Below are 21,080 nucleotides of genomic sequence, written 5' to 3' on the forward strand. Positions count from 1 at the left end.
ATTCAAGATTCTGGCAGTGGCAAGACTTGTATTTGCTCTCAGTGGTTTGTGATACATATGCATGCATCACTACTAGTAGACTTGAAGCCAGTGAAACTGTGATTAGTCTTGATTTCAAAAATATGGTTAAGTTGCCATAGGTCATCCAAGCTGTGATAATTTACCATGTATGTTCTCCCAGCACTTACTGGTTGCAAAGTCACTGATAAGAACTTGAAGTTTTTCCTTTGCAGACTGTGTCTATTTGCTGCAGGTTAAAAACACTTCCCATCAGTGGACTCATCTGTTGTGCATTAAACTTTGAAGCCTGATCATGAAATCCTGATGAAAATTATTGAAAAATTAAAATCATCATATCAGGGCATTCAGGGAAAGACAGGGATATCAGAGTATCCTCTGTTTATTGATACTTGTAGCTGCACGTAATCAACATCAGTGGTTCGTATGATACTGTATGCGGAGTAAATCCAGACAGATATGAGAGAGGTATTTGTTCAGTGCTTCTTGAAAACGTGGAAAATTGACTGGGAAGTGAAGAAGGATATGATCAGTGCATTCATTACTTGAAGGTTTATAAATCAAAAGTAACAGTTAGTAGCAGTAGGCTAAGATGTCTGTGAAATACCCATCAGAAGGAATAATCTCATTACATGTCAATATTAATTCAATGGAAAAGGATAGTAAAACTACAGTAATTAGGTCTGGGAGGTAAAGTAAACATGAAGGAGGTCAGGAGTCTGTAAAGTCCATACAGAGAGGTAAGGCATACTGGAGGGAAACATGCAGTATTTAAGGTTTTATTATTTGACCAGAAAAGCTTTCATTCATACCCTAATCAAGCCCGGATCACCTATTTGATCCCAGCATTGTTCTGTCTCTCATTCCTCATCATTAAGATGGATTTAATAGTCCCTTTCTACGTCACAGAGGTCTTATGAGAATAAATATGCTACAGATGGTAAAGTACTTAGACATTAGAGTCCTCAGGGCCAGAGGAAATCAAAAGTTATATCCATTTATCTGTCTTTGGAATATGTCATTTGAATTTTGTCATTTGAAATTGAATGGACAAAGTACCAGAGAACATGCTAGAGACAATTGCCTAACTTACAGCACATATTTTATTCACTGAATTTAATTTCCATTATGCTTATGAATTGTCCGTGAGTGGTTTAGGAACACAAGAATTCCCACCCCACCAGGAGGAGAGTTTAATAGAAGGCAGGCATTGTGGCACTGCTGTGAGGAGAGCAGCGCAGCGCGCAGCCTCCCTCAGGAATAGGCTCCCTGCTCTCCCCTGCATGCACAAGACTGACTTCCACAGTTAGAGGGTTCTGTACATTTATATTGTTCAATCTATTGTATAAAAAGTTCCATCCCAAATGCGATTTCCTGGAATATCCCCCCCCTCCTTTTATTTATTTTATTTTATTTTTATATTTCTCTAGGTATGCATTGAGACTTTCTAGAGACTGAATATCCCAGTATGAAGGACAGTATGTTTTGCTCAGAAGAGAAACCAAAATAAGCCCATTACCATCAAGCTATTGTGAATATGGATGGAATTTAATGAGTTTGTCATACTGAAATACAAAGCATTTCTGTATCAGCCAGCCCACCTAACGTATTTTAGCAGTGATGCTCTGTGTGTGGTACTGCCTAACAGTGCATTTACAAACTTGATATATTTTCTGAGACTAGATAGGATCTGTGTTTGAAGAGATTTGGGGTTTGGTGCAAATATTTACAAATATTTATAAACAGAGCCTTGCTTTTTAACAGCAAATACTATGTCTGCATTTCTAATCTGGGGCCCTTTTTTTTTTTTCAGTAACAGACATCCTATCTTTCAACAGTCTGGTTTGACCAAAAGGCATTTTTTTCTTGATTAAATCTGTTTTCTTTAGCTTTTCATCAGGAAAAGTCATTCATGCTCAAGATCACTTCCCTGTCATACAAAACTGCAAGTTGACCTTATCAACATGCTTATTGTTATTAACTAGTTCTTACAACAAGCTTTGAGATCATTATCTTCTTACTGAGCAGCTAGGATGTGAAAGCAAGGGCAGACAGGGTATATGGGTATGTGGTGCACCTCCAGGCCATAAAGAAATCATCAGCAGAAGGCAGATTAAAATTCCGATTCTTTGTCCAGTGTTGAGATGATGCATTTTCCTTGCTAGTTTACCAGTTTATCAGGTAGTTATTCAATGTGTAAATGCAATACAGTGTTTCTTACAGCACTAGAGTTTCAGTGTTTCAGAGGAAACTAACAACTACAATAGCAATGGCTGAACCTTCTTTATTTTTGTGCAGAGGCCAAGATCTGAAAGAAAGATGAAGGTCAGCCCTGGGAGTAGGGCATGGTTTTGATCCTAGGGTGAAGTTGCCCAAATAGATCTCTTAGCAGTAGCTAACTAAGCTTTTCTGGTTTTCTGGGAAAAAAAAAAAAATTGATTCAGAACTACAGTAAATCTGTCTTCTTTTACAGAAATAATGCTAAATTGCCCCCACTAATTTGAATGCTGTTGTTTTCTAGGAGGGAGGGTGACTTCTTCGGCTGAGAGATATCTGCAGAATTCTACAGTGTGGTATATAATACTTTTTTCGTTTAAAAATATATATTTTTTTTTAATTAATGAAAAAAAACCCAAAACGAGTAGGTCCTGGGTACTTTTTCCTATTAAATATGTCTCAGCACTTGCCTAGATTGTGGAGTAATTGTTTGCACAACATCATCCTTTAAATAGGTCAGCCAAAACTCTAATCCAAATACACTCTAAGCATCAGATCTCACTTGGAGTTTTACAGTTGGGTTCTGTCTCTCTAATGGTCTGAATCAAAACTGTGGATACATCCAAATACCCTGAAGGAAGGGTATTGCAAATGCAGATCCAGTCTGTCTAGCACAAGTCTTTCATTTTCAACTAAGGCTACTTTTTTTCTTGTCCTTTTTTCCCCCTCTTAATTAAAGCAAAAGCACGTTGTTATTTAATGAATTCTAGGAGAGGTTTTTTTCTAGGATATTTTTAAGTGAAAAATGACAAAGCTATTAACTTGTGATGTATCTTGAGTGAAACTGATGGAGAAGAGCAAAAACATGGAAATTCAGCACATATGTTTTGTAAAAAAACCTATTGTCCTCTCTGGGAGGCTTTGTTTCCCCAGCTTTTTAGGCAATGCTTCTTTGGTCCATAAATCAATATGGATGAAAATCCTGGTGTTCAAGACTATGTTATTAGTTATGGTTGCAGAAGGGTTTTTAAATTTGTAGTAGGATGGGCACCAAAGGTCTGGAAGGGACTTCTCACGACATTACAGTAGTTGTGACTGGTTGAGGTGATCACATTCTATGCAATGCTTAATGTTTTATAGTAACTGATATTTGGCATTCTAGCTTAAAAGCAGAGTTAGAATTCTGGTTAATTCTGAACCATTACAGTGATAAATTTTCTGGAAGATATGCATTGCAAGACTAGTTTTTCCACAGTTTGGTGAAGTCTCACCTTAACTTTGTTTCCTTTTTAATTCTCTGTTGTTGCTATAGACAGGGTAGGATAAGATCTCAGTATTTCTTATGTCTTGCCCTTCAGAATGTTATTTTTCATAACTATCTTTCATTGAATGGAATTAACTTTACTTTATAAGTCTACAAAATATAACTCATGCTCAGATGTGCATGAATCAAAGTTTGTGTTAACCTAGGCCTAGTTTTGTGACAGCCATCTGGAACAGCATACCAGAGCTTGGTTTTGGCATACCGGAACCTGTCTTCTGACCATGCAGGTATTTGTATTTTTGTGTTTCCTTTCATTAAAAATTACCTTCATATTTACTAATTATTTTTTGGATAATGACAAAAGGGGTTTGTATGCTTTCTTCATCTATTGTTACCAGTTTTATTATCTGCTGAGCACTTAAATTTGCTCTTTCTGCATAGCTGTCTCCCTGTATATGTCCTGCAATGACAGCTGTGGTGCCCTTTTCTTCTCACAAATACAGTTTTTCACATTATCTCAGATCTCAGATGCACCTTGCTCCATCCTCACCATTGCATCCCCCAGCTTGACAGACATAGACTAGAGCAACACCTTTACTTCTGTCAAGAGTTAAAAAAAATAAACAAAAAAAAAAATAAAAAAAACATTATCCCAAGCTTGTCACCTGCCTTCTCTAACTAGAAATCTTAGTACTTTACACTCCTTTCACATTCTCTTCATTCAGCACTTCTGTTTTCCCATTTTTTTCATTCTGCTCTATCTCTAGCACACCTGTGGGTGTTGATAAATAAATCCTGTTCAGGCAAATGGGGGGCAGAGTAATGCCCAGAGGACTTGACAGTTGGAAGGTTTTGTTTTGCTGTCTGTGACAGGCTGGCAGAGTGCTGCTTTTCCCCACAGCTCAGCACCCAGGAGAGTGTCTCCTGGGTCCATATCTTTTTGCATGGATGTCAGAGCCAGTGGTAGCACTTTTGTATGGATGCAGTGCCTGCATGTCCCTCCAGGTCCTGTGCTCTATGTGCTGTACCTTGATATTTTACAAGAGTAGCCCTCACCCCCCATATGTCAGTCTTTGTTACCCTGTGCTTCTTAATTTAGTTCAAGTACCAAGATCAGGACAGTCTGTGTATGAGGCCATGAGAAAGGAGATGCACTTTTAAAAGTCCCATGTTGCAAATGCCAGCATCTGACCATAAGTTTTGCTGGGTTTTTCGAAGTGCTAGTTATTATTGTCATGATTAATTTTTTTGTTTTGTAACAGTGCTCAAATGCCCCAGTGAGGTTCCTGCTGTACTTAATATTATACAAGAATGCAAGACGATACAGGCTTTGCCCTTCAAAACTTAACTTTTAGTTCAGGAAGAAAATGTAGGATGAAAACCAAGGTGAGATGGGCTTCAGTGTGACTGGTTGTTGTAGGCTGGCATTGCTTGCCAAAGAAGAGCACTAAATCATGCCAGGATTTCTATGATGGAGAGCACTGATCAGTGGCCCACTATGGCTCTGCCATCAGGTGGTAGCTGGTGTCAGCTTCTTGCAAGCTTTGTTCCAGGAGCAAGGCCTGAACCAGAACCTGAAGTTAATAGTATCATAGAATTATAGAATTATAGAATGTCTAGGGTTGGATGGGACCTTAGAGATCATCTAGCTCCAACCCCCTGCATGGGCAGGGACACCTCCCACTAGATCATGTTGCTCAAGTCCACATCCAACCTGGCCTTGAACATTTCCAGGGAGTGGGCAGCCACAATTTCCCTGTGTAACCTCTGGTGTCTCACCACTCTCACAGGAAAGAATTTTTTACTAATGCCATTTCCCCTTGTCCTCTTACTACACACCCATGCAAAAAGTCCTACCCCAGCTTTCTTGTAGGCCCCTTTCAGATACTGGAAAGCAACTATAAGGTCACCTTGGAGTGTCCTTTTCTCCAGACTGAACAACCCCAACATTCTCATACTATCTCCATAGGGGAGGTGCTCCAGCCTTATGGTAATTTTTGTGTCTCTCTTCTGGACATGCTTAAGGATCTCTATGTCCTTATGTTGAGGACTCCAGAACTGGAGACAATACTGCAGGTGGGATATCACAAGAGCAAAGCAGATACAGCAGAGGGGGAGAATCACATCCCTTGATTGGCTGTGTATGCTTCTTTTGATGCAGCCCAGGACTCAGTTGGTTTTGTGGGCTGCAAGCACACATTGACAGCTCATATTGAGCTTCTGGTCCAGCACCACTCCTAAGTTCCTCTCCTCAGGCCTGTCCTTAATTCTTTCCCCTCCCAACCTGTATTCATGCATGGGATTGCCTCTACCCAGGTGAAGAACCTTGCATTTAGCCTTGTTGAACTCCATGCTGTTTGCACAAATCCACTTCTGAAGCCCGTCAAGGTCCCTCTGGATGGCATCCCTTTCCTCTCATGTGTTGATTTCACCACACAGTTTGGTGTCATCAGCAAACTTGCTGAGGGTGCATTCGATTCCGCTGTCCATGTCACCAACAAAGATGTTAAACAGCACTGGTCTCAGCACTGACCCTTGAGGAACAGCACTCATCACACATCTCCACTGGACACTGAGTCACTGATCACAAACCTTTGGGTGCGGACCAGCCAGGCAGCTCCTTATCCAGAAAGTGGTCCATCCATCAGATCCATGTTGTTTCAGTTCCTGTACCATTTGGAGGAGGAAGTGCACATAAGGAGCTTCCTGGAATGCTGATGCTTTGCTGTGTTGTCCCTCCAGCAGATGTCAGGATGATTAAAGTCCTCTATGAGGACCATGGCTTGTGAGTGCAAAGCAGCACATCTGTCTAAAGAGAGTCTCATCCACTTGGTCATCCTGGTTGGGTGCCCTGTAGCAGCCCTCATTATGATATGTCTTTGCTCTGAATTCCTTTTAATCCTGACCTATAGTGTCTCTGTCAGCTCCTCATCCATCCCCAGGCAGAGCCCCATGGACTCCAGCTGGTCACTGATGCAGAGGGCAACACCTCCTCCTGTTTTGCTGTTCCTGTCCTTCCTGAACAGTTTATACCCAGCCATTCCAATGCTTCAGTCACAGGAGCCATCCCACCACATCTGGGTGATACCAATAATGTCATAGCCCTTCAGGACCACACACATCTGCAACTGTGTGTGCATTCATGCTTCATGCATTCACTTAGAGGCATTTGAGATGTGCCTCCTTCAGAGCAGTCTTACTGGCAGGGCTTGTATCTATCAGCACACAGGTGATAGCCTATGACTCCCTTAAAGGCCCAGGGGATCTGTTAGTGGCTCTGTCCCCAATGAGGTGGGTGTGGAATGAACCCCTCCCTCAGCATCCCAAGTTTAAAGTCCTCCAAACAAAATAGGACAGCCTCTGGCCAAAGGCTCTTTCCCCCTTCTCTGACAGGTGCACCCCATCAACCCTGAGCAGACCAGATTTATCAAAGCAAGCATTGTTATCTAGGTAGCCAAAGCCCTGATTATGTCACTACTCCTTGAACAATTCACCGACTTTTCCAATTTTGTTGGTCCTTTCCTGCCCTTTTCCTTTGATTGGGAGGATTGATGAGAACACTACCTGTGCTCCCAAGTCCTTCACTGCTGCTCTCAGAGTTCTGTAATCCTTACTTATAGTTTTCAGGTTACTCCTATCCGTATTGTTGTTGCCCACATGAAATAGTAGGAGAGGATAGTAGTCAGTGAAATGTATGATTTTAGGCAATTTTTCAGTGATGCTCTTAATTTGAGCCCACACTGAGCTGCAGACCTCTCTAGAAAATAAGTCATTGCTGATTCTTTTTGGCACTGGTTGTTACACTGTGAGTTGAGTGCGATTCCTTCCTCTGCTCTGGCAACTTTCCTTGATGAATTTAATAGACAAAGCCATGAAGACTGAGGAGGTTAGTTTCTTGGAGCTTGGTTAGTTTCTTTTCTTTAGTTCCATAACGAATGGAACGGAAATCCCTGACAATGTACCGTTGATAGTCTTAGGGAACAAAAGGTGAAGAAAATTATTAAAAGAGAAAAAAAGTCTTCCTCATTCAGAAAAGGGGGGAATCCCAGTTCAGACTGATGTTCATCTTTCAGTGAGGGAGTGTAATAAACTCTAGCAGGGAAAGAATGAAGAACAAAGGGATTTCAAAAGGTTAGGCATTTTCAGTTAATCCAATAACTTCCCTTTGAATCTGAAGTAACTAGCTTTCTATTTTATTTTAATAAAAGAATAATTAATGTATCAAATTTGTTATTTTATTAAGAAAACCATGTTTTTCTAACATGCCACACAAGTAATTTCTGGGAATACTGGTCATTTTGCCTACTATACCCTAGCATAGGGGGAAAGCAGTGCTTTTCACTTAATCGGCCATTTGGTGGCAGTACACGTCAGCAGCAATTTCTCATTTTTGGTATGTGATCATGTTATTCATTACAGTTTTATCTCAACTTTCTTCGTTTTGAATGAATCCAGTGCAGGAGCTAAACCTTGATATAAAGTTTTCAGTGCTAAGGGATTAATACCTGCTCATTGAGAGCACTAAAAGAAACATAAATAGGACATTCATATGAAGATGTGTGATGAGCTTTTAATTAACATTTCATAGTGCTTCTTTCAGCTATGCTGAAAATAGTTCTTTTTTGCTTCTATCTTGCTCTTTCTAACGGACTGTGACATATTTTCATTGGAATTTGCTTTCTGTGAAGTATCACTGGTATGCCTGCATTTATTTTTTTTTTTTTTTTTTTAGATGCAAAAATGAAATGAAGGCAAACCAAATCAACAGTATGCACACAAAGAAGAAATTTCAGCTATATGGAAATATCCATGGCCACAATTTCTTCAGGGAGTCTGCGCTGTCCTTGGTAAGAGGTATGTTACCCAGAGTGAATGTTTTTATCTGGTACAGTTTACAGAGACGTACAATATCCTGTTTTTAATGCAGCACAGGTGCTGGCAGATTGAGTTACCAAGTCTCATTAAATAATATATAGTTGTGAAATCATTTTTCTGTTTCTTATACTTGGGTACTAGAGCGAATTGTTAAAACTAAGAAGAGGAAGGTTGAAAAGGGATCAGTTATGGTGCTTATAGGTGCTGGCATTTGCTAAGCTCTGTTTTAATCCAGGCAACATTTCATTTGATTGTTTATTTTTGCTAGGATGCTTTTGAACTTATTTGTTGAGCTATAGTACTTCTTGGGAAGTATTTCTGGCTGTGAACAAATGCCATCTGTATTAAAGTAAACTTGTGTATGAAAAAAGCTCATTAGTAGAAACAGAAACCAGGAAAGGATGCTAGAAAGAAGGAGGGAACCTCTAAGAGTAATGGAAGGATGAAGAACAGAAGCATGTTAAGCTTCAGAACTTCTACTACAGTCCATCTTCAAACTAAACAACATGTTGTCAGCTTGTATTAACATTACTGTGTGCTTGGAGCATGGTGCAGCCACCTGCAAATCATTCCAGGAAGCAAGAGAATTTCTGGGATACAGACATGGAGGATCAGAATGAACAAATTTTGTGTCGTATACACATCTGAATGTGTACATGCACAGACATGCATGGTAACATGTATCTATGAAAAAAAAAAGAATAAAAACTCTGCATTTGCAAGTCTCTATGAATTTTTAAAATGTATTTCAATGTAGGAGTGCTCAAGGTAGCAGCCTCAGATTTGGAAGTCCTTGACTTTTCACCAAGAGCTACAGGTGCAGACTAGTTTTGGGATCAGTTGGTGTAGATAAATTTTTTGATAGAAAACTGCTTTTTTCATTTCACCTTCTCCAACTTGACAGTCTGGCTTCCTGTATTTTACATTGTTTACATTTCTTCAGTACAGAACATTTATAAAATCTCACAAAATCTCTCTGCAGTAGACAAGAACGGAAGACTACTTTGGGGTTTGGGTTCTGGAATTGAAAGAACCAAACCATTAAAAATATTGCAATGCCATGCAATGGACGTATATAGAAACAGCCTCAATTTGTGGGTGGGACTCCACGGTAGTGTTCATGTGATCAATAGCCTTGATTTTGCATCCATTAATAAAATACATTGAGAACACCATCATATTCAGTTCAGAGTTTAGATATTAAATTAAAGGATAGCTCTTTTAGTAACAACCAAATTTGAACTGAAACTATCCTTGAAAGTTGATCAGCATTTTCTGAAGAGATTTGGACATACTGAACCTTATTAGCAGTACTTGCATATTGAGTACTACCCTCAGATACTTATTCCTGCTGTTGGGAATAACCAAGTTACCCTAAGTCAGAGAAGGCTTGTGAGTTTTCACTGAAGACCTCAAGAACAGAGGAGCTGAAGCTACTATATTCTCCTTATCCTCAGTGGCTGTAAAGGAGCTCTCCTTTTTCACCTCAAAAAAGAGAGGATTTCACTAGCTAAGGAGAGTTTCTAAATGATTAGTTTCAACAGCTAAAAAGAAAATAATCAATATAAAAAGCAATGATTTAACAACCTATTTTTTTTAATAGATGGTGTCTTATTTCTTAATGAATACATACTTCCATACTTCAGCCAAAAGAGTGAATTGCAGTGTAAATAGGGAGATCACCCTGGAAGATGGATGGAGCCATTTATGTCTTCATAAGAAAGGCGATGAGTTCCCTGAGCTCGCCTACACCAGGGCTTTGTCTCATGAACTTGTTACTATGGAGCTGTGTGTTTGCTTGACCACTCTGTACTTGTTCCTCACACACCATACTTTCCCGTAAGCATGTCCTGGCTTAATTTTGCTGCTGCCATTAAGGAATAATTTTTCTGAAGAGCAGTTATGAGTACAGTTATCAGAAATATCCCTGTACCCATATTGTGCTCGCAGTCACTTGCTCAAGTGCCAAGAACCAGAATATAAACATAGGGTAAAATTCTGCTAAAGACAATCCTGCTTCTGTTTCCTATGTGAGGTGACTTACCAATAGCCTTAGATTTTCCTGCTGTCTTCACAACCTATCAAAATGTGCGAAAACTGTAAGCTGCCATGTCTTCACTAAGATTTTGTATTGTGCTTGTCACTATGTTTTGCCTAAGAACAAATCAATGTTCCTAATAAGGAAGCACCCTGTATATGTTTTCCACCTTTGCAATGGTATAAATCAAAGCTTTTTCATAAAGATTTTTATCATTTCCATACTGCTGAAATAGTGGAAATTAACATAGTATCCTACTAATTTTTTTAATTAGTAAGTCTGTCAATAAGACCAGTCATTCCACTACCTCCAGTATACTGTTTACTGTGATGGAGCACAGATATCTTTAAGTAACAATTCTTGGTCAAGGGATAGAGAAGCATTAAACTTCTACCTTGGAGGAATACTGGTGAGCAAAAAATACTTGTATTCTTAGGAAATCCATGTCTTCTCACCTGCAGTGGAGCCATCTGGGCTCACATTTCTTGTGTTTTCTCTTGCTCGTGCTCTTGCAACACTGTAAAGATCAATTCCTTCCACTGCCCCAGCAGTAAAACCATGCATTGGCTACTGATATTTCTGATTTAAATCATCCACATCACATTGCTTTGATGTGTGGCTATGTTTCTGCAACTAAAAACAGGTTCTAATAAAAAAAATTTAGTTATTACCCTAATCAACAGTTATTGCTTCCTGGCAGTACAGTGTTACCAGCATATTTAATGGAATGAGAAAACAAAAATTACTGTCTTCTGATAGTCAGATATGACCTGTCTGCATGTAATTTTAGACAGCATTCAAAGAGCTCCAACTTAGCCTGCAGCCACTCCCCTGAGCTTTGTCCTGTGCAGGGTTGGCTGTCAGAAATGGAGGAAGAAACTGTCAGGCTAAGATGGAGGTCACTTAGCTGTAGTAGTTTTCCTATGAGTCCTGGTGGGGTGTATCTAATTTTTGGTACCCCAGGAGTGGTGCTCTAGATAGGAATACCAAATCAGAGGGAAACACAATTGCTGTGATGGTGGCCAGCCTCCTTGTACAGAAGAGTAATCCACATGGAAGAAATCTAAAACTTCTGTACCTGACTCTGTCTATCTTTTGACTATAGAGCTCTGTGTCTCACTTTCTAAAGGGAGTGTTAAGACTGTAATTAATGATCAATGACAGGGTCAAGGTAGATCAGACATCCACAAATAGTGGTGCAGTCCAGTAAGCTGTCCATAATGGTACCTATCAGAACTGGTGGATGAGATAACTCCAGTCTTGGTATTATATTTTTGGGGTTTTTTTCAGGAAAACCAAATCTGTGAAAAAAATTTTCTCTAAGTATTGAAAATATGTTACATCTTTTTGAATCAGGAAAAGACCTGAAGTGATGATGAGCATGCATGCAAAGGCATGGGATTAAGTTCCCAGTACTCACAGAATCACAGGATCATTCTGTTTGGAAAGAACCTTTAAGATCATTAAGTCCAAGCATTTCCTAAGCACCACATCTACACATTTTTTAAACACATCCAGGGATGGTGATTCAACCACCTCCCTGAGCAACCTATGCCAGTGTTTAATAACCCTCTCAGAGAAGAGATTTCTTCTGATTGTCTTCTTGCTTGTTATGAGGGAGAAGAAACCAACATCCACCTGGTTAAAACCTCAGGTAGTTGTAGGGAGCAATAAAGTCTCTCCCAAGCCTGATTTTCTCCAGACTAAACAAACCCAATTCCCCCAACCACTCCTCATACAACTTGTTCTCCATAGGGTTCATGGGCTTGGTTGCCCTTCTTTGGAAAGGTTCCACCACCTTGATGTCCTTCGTGCAGTGAAGAGCCTAAAACTGAAGACAGTATTTAAGGTGCAGCCTAACTAGTGCCACTTGCAGGGGGACAATCGGTTCCCTTGTCCTACTAGCCACACTATTTGTGATACAAACCAGGATGCTGCTGGAATTCTTGGCCACCTGGAGACGTCCCCCTCTTTGGAGAGGGATCAGTTGACCCATTGCCTTTGCATACAGCAGAAGGGAAAATGACCACTGTATGTATGTCCACCCTGAGCAAGCAGTTATATCCAGCCACTAGTGGCAGTGCTGTAATGCCACCCCCTTTATGTCTACATGAGAGAAGAAAAACTTGTACCAGGGCTTTCATTTCTGCTGTTTTGTTTTGGGGTTTTATATCTGCAAAGGAGGATGCTGGGCATCAGTTCATGAATGATACCAATTAGTGAAGTCAGAAAATGCTCTGAATGACCCAATTTTATAGTCATTAATTAGACAGCTACAGCACACATACTGGACCTTTGTTTGGCTAATATTGGATTGATACCAAATAGATAAGGAGGTTGTAATCCTGTATCTCCATGTGTATGTTGTAACTGGTTTCATTTCCATAAAGGACATTGAGTCCATCTGTCTAGCTACTCCTCCACTACACAGCTAGCCAGGAGTGAAGGGCTTTTCTGGTCTGTTTTGGCCACGAGAACTCACCTGGTAACATTGTTGCTGTCTGTAAGGGAGGACACAGCAAATTCATCTTCATGAGAATCTTTAATGTAAAAAAGTCTCTCACTATGCCCTGGCCACTTCCAGTACCTGGTGAGGCTAGGACACATCTCCTCAGAAGACATCATACTGGGACAATTGTGCTTTAACCAATGGGAAGGGTAAACAAAATGAGGAAAGGAGAAAGGGGGTTGCTTCTGATGACACAAACTAAACTATCCTTGGGTGGAAGGGAGAAGAAAGATAAATATGAAAATGAAGAAAAATATAACAGAGTGGAGACCAAGGGACTTGCCTTGGAGCCATGATCATGCCTAGTTTATCCCTCTTGCTGGCACGTGGCAGGACAGGGGCAGGAGAGGGCTAGAAAGGGCTGGAGAGCCCAACAAAAGAGAGACATTTTAGTAGTACCACACTGTAGGCTTCATGCACTTTAAATACTGGGCCTGGGTTTTCAAAAGCTTTCAGACTTCTGGTTCACAAGCATGAAAAGCATAACCCTGAATAAGTTGTCTAGAAATCATCCATACAATTTAGGCATCTTAGAATAAAAGCGAGTATCTAAGAGCAAGTTAAGCCAGGAGCTACCTTCTGTCCATCAGCAAGCCACCAAGAGCCAGCCAAAAAAAGAAACCCCAAGCAGATCATGTGTCTTAGATCTTGCCCTTTACTCAGGGATGCAAGAAATGGTTTTATGCACTTGATCTGCACAACTAGGACCTTCTCTGGAAAGCATATGTCTCTAAAGAACTAAGCAGGACTCACTTGTTTCTTTTAAAATCTAGCCAGAACTTGGGCTGTGCCCTTCAGGAGTAGTGAGAGCACTCAGAGGAAAACAGGAGGGTAACAGACTCAATTCTTTTGTCATCTCAAAATCCTTTAATCCCTCTTCCCCACTTTCCAGAATATGGGGATCATCAGAAAGTTACCTGATCCTGATAGGCTGATGAAGGAGGTAGAAAAGGCCTTTGGGAAAATCAGGTTGCTGTGCCAAAAATATGAAAGACTGAGAGAGAGAAGCAGAGTATGACTGTGTGGTGTAGAGGTTAGATTTACAGCTAGGGAGCATAGTTCTGGTGCCCATTTCACCGATAATTCCTGTATTTTATCTATTGTCTTTGAAATACACAGTATTGGGAGCCAAAACTAGAACTCAGAATTTTTTCTACTGAGTTAAGCCACTTAACCACTAAAATTCTGAATTGTGTGTGGCCCTGTAAACCTTGATGTCTTGTTGGTACAGTGGCATATGAGTGGATCTTACATCTGCCCAGATAGGTTTACAGTCTGGTGACATTTCCCTCTAAGGGAGGAGGTATAACTCTGAACTGTCTCGAAGACAGAACTGGCCCTCACTGTCCATGCCAAGACTGGTAAACATAGATACACAAACACTGGAGCATTATTTAAATTTTTAAAAGTTAGCTCCCTATTAACCCCCAGTGTTTCCAGGGATAGGCAGGTATTTTCAGTGTCATGTTTTGGACTTAAGCTCCTAGATCCCAAAGTATGTATTTAAATCCTCTTTTGGAACTAGCCCAAAGTCATGGTTAGATCTGAACATAGCAGTTACAATAAAAGTCACTGCTTTCAAACCCTTAGTTTTGGGTGCAAAGTTCAATGAGTGCACAAAAATAAGCCAATGATTATGAAAGACAAGCTAAGGTGGCTCAGAGAGCAGGGGATCTGGCAGACCTACAATGCTCAGTTTCTACAGCTCATACATCCTCAAAACAAGAGAGGTTATATTTAACCCCCTCAAGCACCAGCCTGAGTCAAGCTCCATGCAGAAAGCTGGGATGAAAGTAAAGGACCAGAGAGTCAGACCTGCTAACAGAGTGCCCGCAAGTGCTGTGACATTGAAGATCACCCTGCTAGCACTGCCTAAAACACTGTGTGTGCAGGGAATTGCACTCAAGGAGACCTGTGAGATTTTTGTAAGTATAGCATGTCATATCCTGCATTAGTGGCTTACAGGGGATGATGGGCACCCTAACATCCATGTCAAAAACACCTTTGCATGATACTAACCACTGCAGCACACAGTACACACAGGTGACAAAAATGCACCTGCAGTTCTTACTAATGTGTCTCTGTGCATTTATGAGGAAGCTGCTAGAGAGAATGATAGAAACAGTGGTTGGAAGGGCTCCCTAGACATCACCCAGTTGTGCCTCCTGCTGGAAGCTTGAGACTGTGGGATTCTTTCCAGGGCTGCACCCTTATTATGTTCTCAGCCCCCTTGCATGCTGACAGATTCAAAGATATGGTGTCCCATTTGGGCACTCTGGTGCAAAAGCCAAATAAATGCCTAAGTGAGAAGATAAAAGAGAAAGAGGATTCAGAAAAAAATGTCTAGTTTTAAACTACATGTGAGGGTTCTCAGGTAATTTCATTGCAACCTAAGTATGTGGAGTTTTTTTGCTATTAACCTCAAGATTAATGGCTTGTTTTAAAGACAGTAAAAATTCTATGTTGTGCAGGTGCCTGTACGTGTGGTTAGATTTCTCCAGAGGACAACAGGGACTGTAGCCACAGCAGTGGCACTCCCCAGTGCTGTGTGATGTCTGTGGGGTGTGAGGGGAAAGCAGCTGCAGTCCTGCACAGCCCTTTCCCCGGGTCCTCCTCCCCATCACCACCCTGTTTGCTTCCAGACCTGTGTACCCAAAACTGCAGACTGCAGGTTAAACAAAATGCCAAATGAATAGAGCAGAAACTGGTAAATGAGCAATAGAGGAATTTGAACACCAAAGGGCAATTAGAAAAGGAGATTAAATTGAAATAATTAGATAATTTAATTCTAAATGGATGGTGAATTGTAGTTAATCCTATTCACTGCTTATGATAAATAGAACAAATGGCTTGTCAAAGTCCTGTTCGTTTTCTATGGTTTGATAGATCAAGGTTACTGTTAGAACCATGACATTATGCTTTGTTTCCAACTGATGAAGGAATAAGATTGATTTGAAACATATGGTGAAAAATACTGCAGCTCTTTGTTTGCATCTGTTATACTTTTACTCGTCAGCAATTGGTTCGTAAGTTGCTTTTCTATTTTTTGCTGTATTTTTTTAATATATTAAGTGAAAACAGAGATTTTTTAGCAGATGCACAAATGAGAGGATAAACATCTCAGAAAGCTTTGAAGCTGTGTTATGTTTTTTCTCTGTTTTTGTTTTTTTTTAGTCTCTTGGACTATATGCAGGATTTTCTGCTAGTGACCACAGGCATAAAGCCTTTTTGTGGGGTCACCTGGACCTAGTGAGAAAAAGGTCTTTGCCTTACATTCTGTGATAGCATTTTTCAGAGATATAGTATTTTCATAGAATCCCAGATAGTAAGATCAGGGTGGTGTGTTTATATTTTAAAAAGGTTCACATGTATTCTATCAGAAGGGTTTTGAAGTAAGTCCTAGTGTTTATTTATCTCAAGCCAAGGCACTGTCATATGATTACTTCTTTTAAAATGCCTTCAGAAAGTGAGCAGCCCAGTATTTAAAGTTAATTCTTAAGGATCCAATGCAGTGTAATAACAACATTTTCACATCTTTTTTTCTCCTGTTATCAGACCATGAGGAACAGATAATCATAACCCCTTGATCTGTGAATCTATACCACATCAAGCCTAAGAGCCGGTGGAAATTACAATGTGTGTGCTTCAGTACAGTCAATTTTGTTTGTTATTTTAGTGGCTTGATTCCTGTTTACAGCAATCAAGCCATCATGTCACACAGAGTAAATCAATAGGGTGATAATGTAGCTGTTTACTGTACTTACAGACTTGACCAGGACCATGTCTAGGACACACCATACCTTAACATGCAATACTCTTTATTTCCCTTTGGATCAAAGTTGACATAACTCACAGGTACTAGCAAATCCCACCATGCTTCAAAATGTAACATTTATAGGAGATACATCTGGTACATATTTATAGTGAGCAGAATAAAGACTTGTTTCAATTATGCATGTGGATTACCTCTTTGAAGAAAAAAAATAGGTGTTACCTCATGCCCATATAAATCCAGTGGTAAAATGTGCCTAAACCAAAACCCCCTTTACGTGCCGTTACTTGTACATGCACATTAGCATGTTTCAGGCAAGCTCTGAACAAGATATACAGACATATGTTGCTATGAATCCTGGAGAACTCACTGTGCTTACGTTTCCCAAGCTATGCAATGATTCCTGCAATAGATTTGTGTGTGTCAAAGAGGGACAATATATGGATATCCTGCGGGCATAGAACATCATATTTTCATTATGCATCAAACAGAGATAGGCAGATGACCAAGTTACTATTGGGTAAATTAGGAGTAAGAAAACTTGCAGTGTTCCAGCTGTTTGTGGCAGAATCCTGTGCATACACTGTTACATTCTGTATCTCACAGTCCACCCAGGGCATCCTGCCAGTCCTTCACTGAGATGTTAACAACATCACCTCTGGCAGAGGACACTGCAAAATCACAGTCCAATGTAACAGAGTGAATACTATGCCACAGATTTACTCTTCAGTAGCTGGTTCATCAGAGAAAAATTAATAACAGTAAAATTGGGTAAACTAATTACTATTATAGGTTTGTCTGTGTCCATTTCATAGGATGGAAATTGCAGACTGTGGACCCACATCCCTTTTGCTAAGAGCTGAAGGAGAATCCAGGAGCAGAAGAAACTCCATATGGAAGAGAGCTTCTTGATTCAGCATAGTAGATACTGGCATTGCTACAGACTCAGATTGTCATTATTTTTCAGAGGGATATGTGTAGCCACTGTCCATATTGTGTTTAAAAGGGGCATGGAGGGAACAAGTAAAACCAGCATCAATTTCCAGCAATATAAGGGAAAAATGGAGATTAATTATGACAAACTTTCTTCTTCCCTTGCCTAAAACTAAGTTACATTTGCTTTGTGTATTCTCTGGAAATTAATTCATAAGGAGTGAGATTGTGATGACTCCTCTGTTAGTTGCAGCATGAGGTTTTTTGGAAGTTAGCAGCCCTGAGTCTGTTCCTGAATCTCTTCTATGTCAATTAATTCTAGAGCACAGAACCACTGCCTCCACATTATGCCCGTGGAAAGAAACTGCTGCATGTCATGATCTGAAAACTTTACATTCCCCAGAGTATGCTAGGTTCAGCCCTTTTCCCTCTGTCTTCCCCAGACTTACAAATTTTCCCTTGAGGGGATCATTCTTTGGCAATTCCCTAAGTAAACCTTGCTTTGTTTCCTGTTGTTCCTGCCTCCTTTCCTTAGGTTTTGCTCAATGTGAATAAATTATAGTCCTGAGAGTCTTGGCAGATGACTGCCCATTCCGACAGATTTCTGTAGGGTCTCTTTCTGGATCTAGATCATACCAGGTAGAAACATTTCTTTTTTTGTGACAGCTTTTGCATAATAACTTTGCATAATAAGTATTTGTAAAATCAGATTTATGTGTTTAATAAAATGAATATAATTTTTTTCAGAAGATCTGACATTTTATGGAATTCCATTTATTTGTGTTTCAATTAGCTTTGTTAACGATGGCAAAGCTAGTAATGATGTTTGGCAATGAAAACACATTATGAAGCATCTGAACAATACAAGGTTAGTTAAGTTAAAGGAGATGTTGTGCAGAGCATTTTAAATTGAATTTGGATAGTGGCAAGCATCTGTGTGTTTGGAAATCTCTAAGTTTCTGCCTGAAGGGTAAATTGAAGCTTATATAAACAAGAACTTGTGATCTAATGCTTGGGCTTTTACTGACACAGACACAAAGACACAGACAGATGCACACACATAAACCTCTATGGGAGGTTACAAAAGATAGGAGAAAAAAGGAAGAAGAGCTAGAGGCAGAGATGAGACATGTTAGCTGCCTATTTAATGTTTTTCAGTCATGTAATAAAGTCTGGCAAGCTTTTTTCCACAGTTCCACTAAGCCAGACCTGTAAAAGCAATTATCTGTCATCATACCATGAATCAAGCTTGCAACCACTGTGGTTCTGAAAAGCGTGACAAAGTTAATTGAAATTTAGGCAGCGAATAGTTTTCACTTCCTGAGATAAGGTGTGTTTTCAGGGGAAGTTTGTTGCTATGTTGGCTTTAGTTAACTATTCTTAAGTCTCTTGTTAAAGGATTTGTGTTATTTCTGTGGGTGGATCATAGTCTCATCCAATTATGACTTCAGTAGAGCCAAACTTTGTGTCATATGTTTTACTAGCCCATACTGGTTTGAACATTCCTTTCACTTCACAGGAAGATTAAAAAAAAAAAAAAAAAAAAAAAATTCTCTCTCAAGCAGTTACAAACAGTGCTTTGGAAGTATCAAATTTTCCTCAAAGTTCATTGCACTCCAAAAATATCATTTTGGTGGCTTAGTGATGTATTGTTTTAGTAGCTACAATAATATAGTTTGAAATCTGGCAAAAAATATTCTTAGCCCAGAAGCCAGATATGAAATACTCCTAGGTTTCCTTGGCTCACGATATTCTAATCTCCTGATTGGAGAGCAGCCTTTGCTCGTGCCTTTGATTTCACCTGGTTTTACACCCCTTTTAAAGTGATCTCTGTGTTAAAATGGCTTACTGTTAACTCTTGAAATTCTGCAAGCATTCATCGCATTGGTACCAATGAGTGCAAGTAATGTAAGATTAGGGAAAGGAAACTGTCATTTTCTGAGTCCCTGGAGTATATTTCATGCTTGAGGTTTTTTTTTAGCCCAGTTTTGTTCTAAAATCACTTGAAGTGGAGTTGTGCCAGAGCATGAATTTGTGAGATGCTTGACATCCTCAACCCTGACCAAAAGACTACACAAGAAATTAATTCTTCTTTCCATTGGGGATGGGGAGGTAATGGCTGGGTAGGGAGAAACAGGGCAGAGGGAAAGGTGTTTTGGAACTTACTGGTACCAAATCAGGAGAAATATCAAAACTAACATTTGATTTTTGGGGAAACTTTTTTTAGAACTGGTTGTTTTAATACATTTTAAAATACTGTTCTGATGTTGGCCCTTAGTTCCTGATCTTGAGTTTCTCATATACAGAAATATCTTAGTCACTTTAAAGGAAGAAAAATATCTTCTGATTAATTGTTTCGAAGTTACCAAAAGATCTGTTTTGTCAGAGTAGAATTATTATTCTAGTGAATGTTTCCAGGCAAGATGCATCAGTAATAAAGGTAGGACCTTTGTCCCTAAAGACAGCTGAAAAGGTAAGCCCTATATAAGAGGAGAAAGAAGCCTCAGTCCTCCTATTGAATCCTGTATCATAAAAGACCAAAGAGCATTAAATAAAAGTTGCAGGAATATTTGCTCTCAAAAAGACTCACCCTCTTTATGGTAGCCTCCTGCACCTCCCATTTAATTTTCTCTTTGGTCTCCATAAGTGCCCAAATGTCTCTGGAGAAAGAGAGAAACAAAGAGTGAGGATGCAAGAGGGGGTCACACCAGACTCTAATATAACAATTTTGAGTAATTATGAGGCTCTTGCCTCTTGCTACTGCAAGACCTGACATCACTAGTGAGGCTTAAATTTAATCTCATTGAAGTCATCAGAGTCCAGACTGATTCCATGGAAGTCAAACCAGCTTTTAGGGAAAGCAAAAGAATTTAGATTGTACAGAACACGCTTCCACAACCTAATAATATAATCAGAACATGTTTAGGGTTTTTTTTTTTCCAAATGGGTTGGTAGAAGACCTGCATGCTACTTGGATTTTTTGGGTATTTGGGGCTAATGATCAGAAGTGAGCATCACCTAAATTGATTTTGAGCCTGGGAAAGCATTGGAATTGCACCCAAGGAAAGTCAAAGCCCAACATCTGAGCAGGTACCATTGGACAGAATGAGCAAAAGACAAGCATGCAGCTACCCCTGCAATGGTAGTATTCTTCTTGATCACTGTTCTGCCAAATAAATATAACATTACTGTAATTATTCTAGTTAAGCCCAACAGAATGTAATGGAAATTTCCCAGGACAGACTTCATTGCTGGAAATAGACTAAATGAACTTTACGGGAAGTGATCTTTCCCTATAAACTAGTTACATTGTTCTCTTCCTTGCAACTGATGCAAGCTCTGATTTTGAACATGCAAACATCTTTCCAGTTTTCCCCTACCTTCTTTACCCTCCCCAAAGTGCTGAATTTTTGAGCACTGAAACACAGGCATTACTTAAGTATTACATTTCTCC

General features: G+C 39.7%; 1 long non-coding RNA gene across 1 annotated transcript; it reads left to right on the top strand.

Annotated features, from left to right (window-relative positions):
• The first annotated feature begins 13 nt into the window (after positions 1-13).
• LOC139789909 (uncharacterized) lies at positions 14-18,375 on the top strand. The gene is made up of 5 exons (XR_011723292.1): positions 14-2,591; positions 3,706-3,786; positions 5,816-6,284; positions 8,232-8,353; positions 17,509-18,375. It is a non-coding gene; the product is annotated as an uncharacterized lncRNA (long non-coding RNA).
• Positions 18,376-21,080: the final 2,705 nt, after the last annotated feature.

Source organism: Heliangelus exortis, chromosome Z, assembly GCF_036169615.1.
Source record: "Heliangelus exortis chromosome Z, bHelExo1.hap1, whole genome shotgun sequence".
Lineage (NCBI taxonomy): Eukaryota > Metazoa > Chordata > Aves > Apodiformes > Trochilidae > Heliangelus > Heliangelus exortis.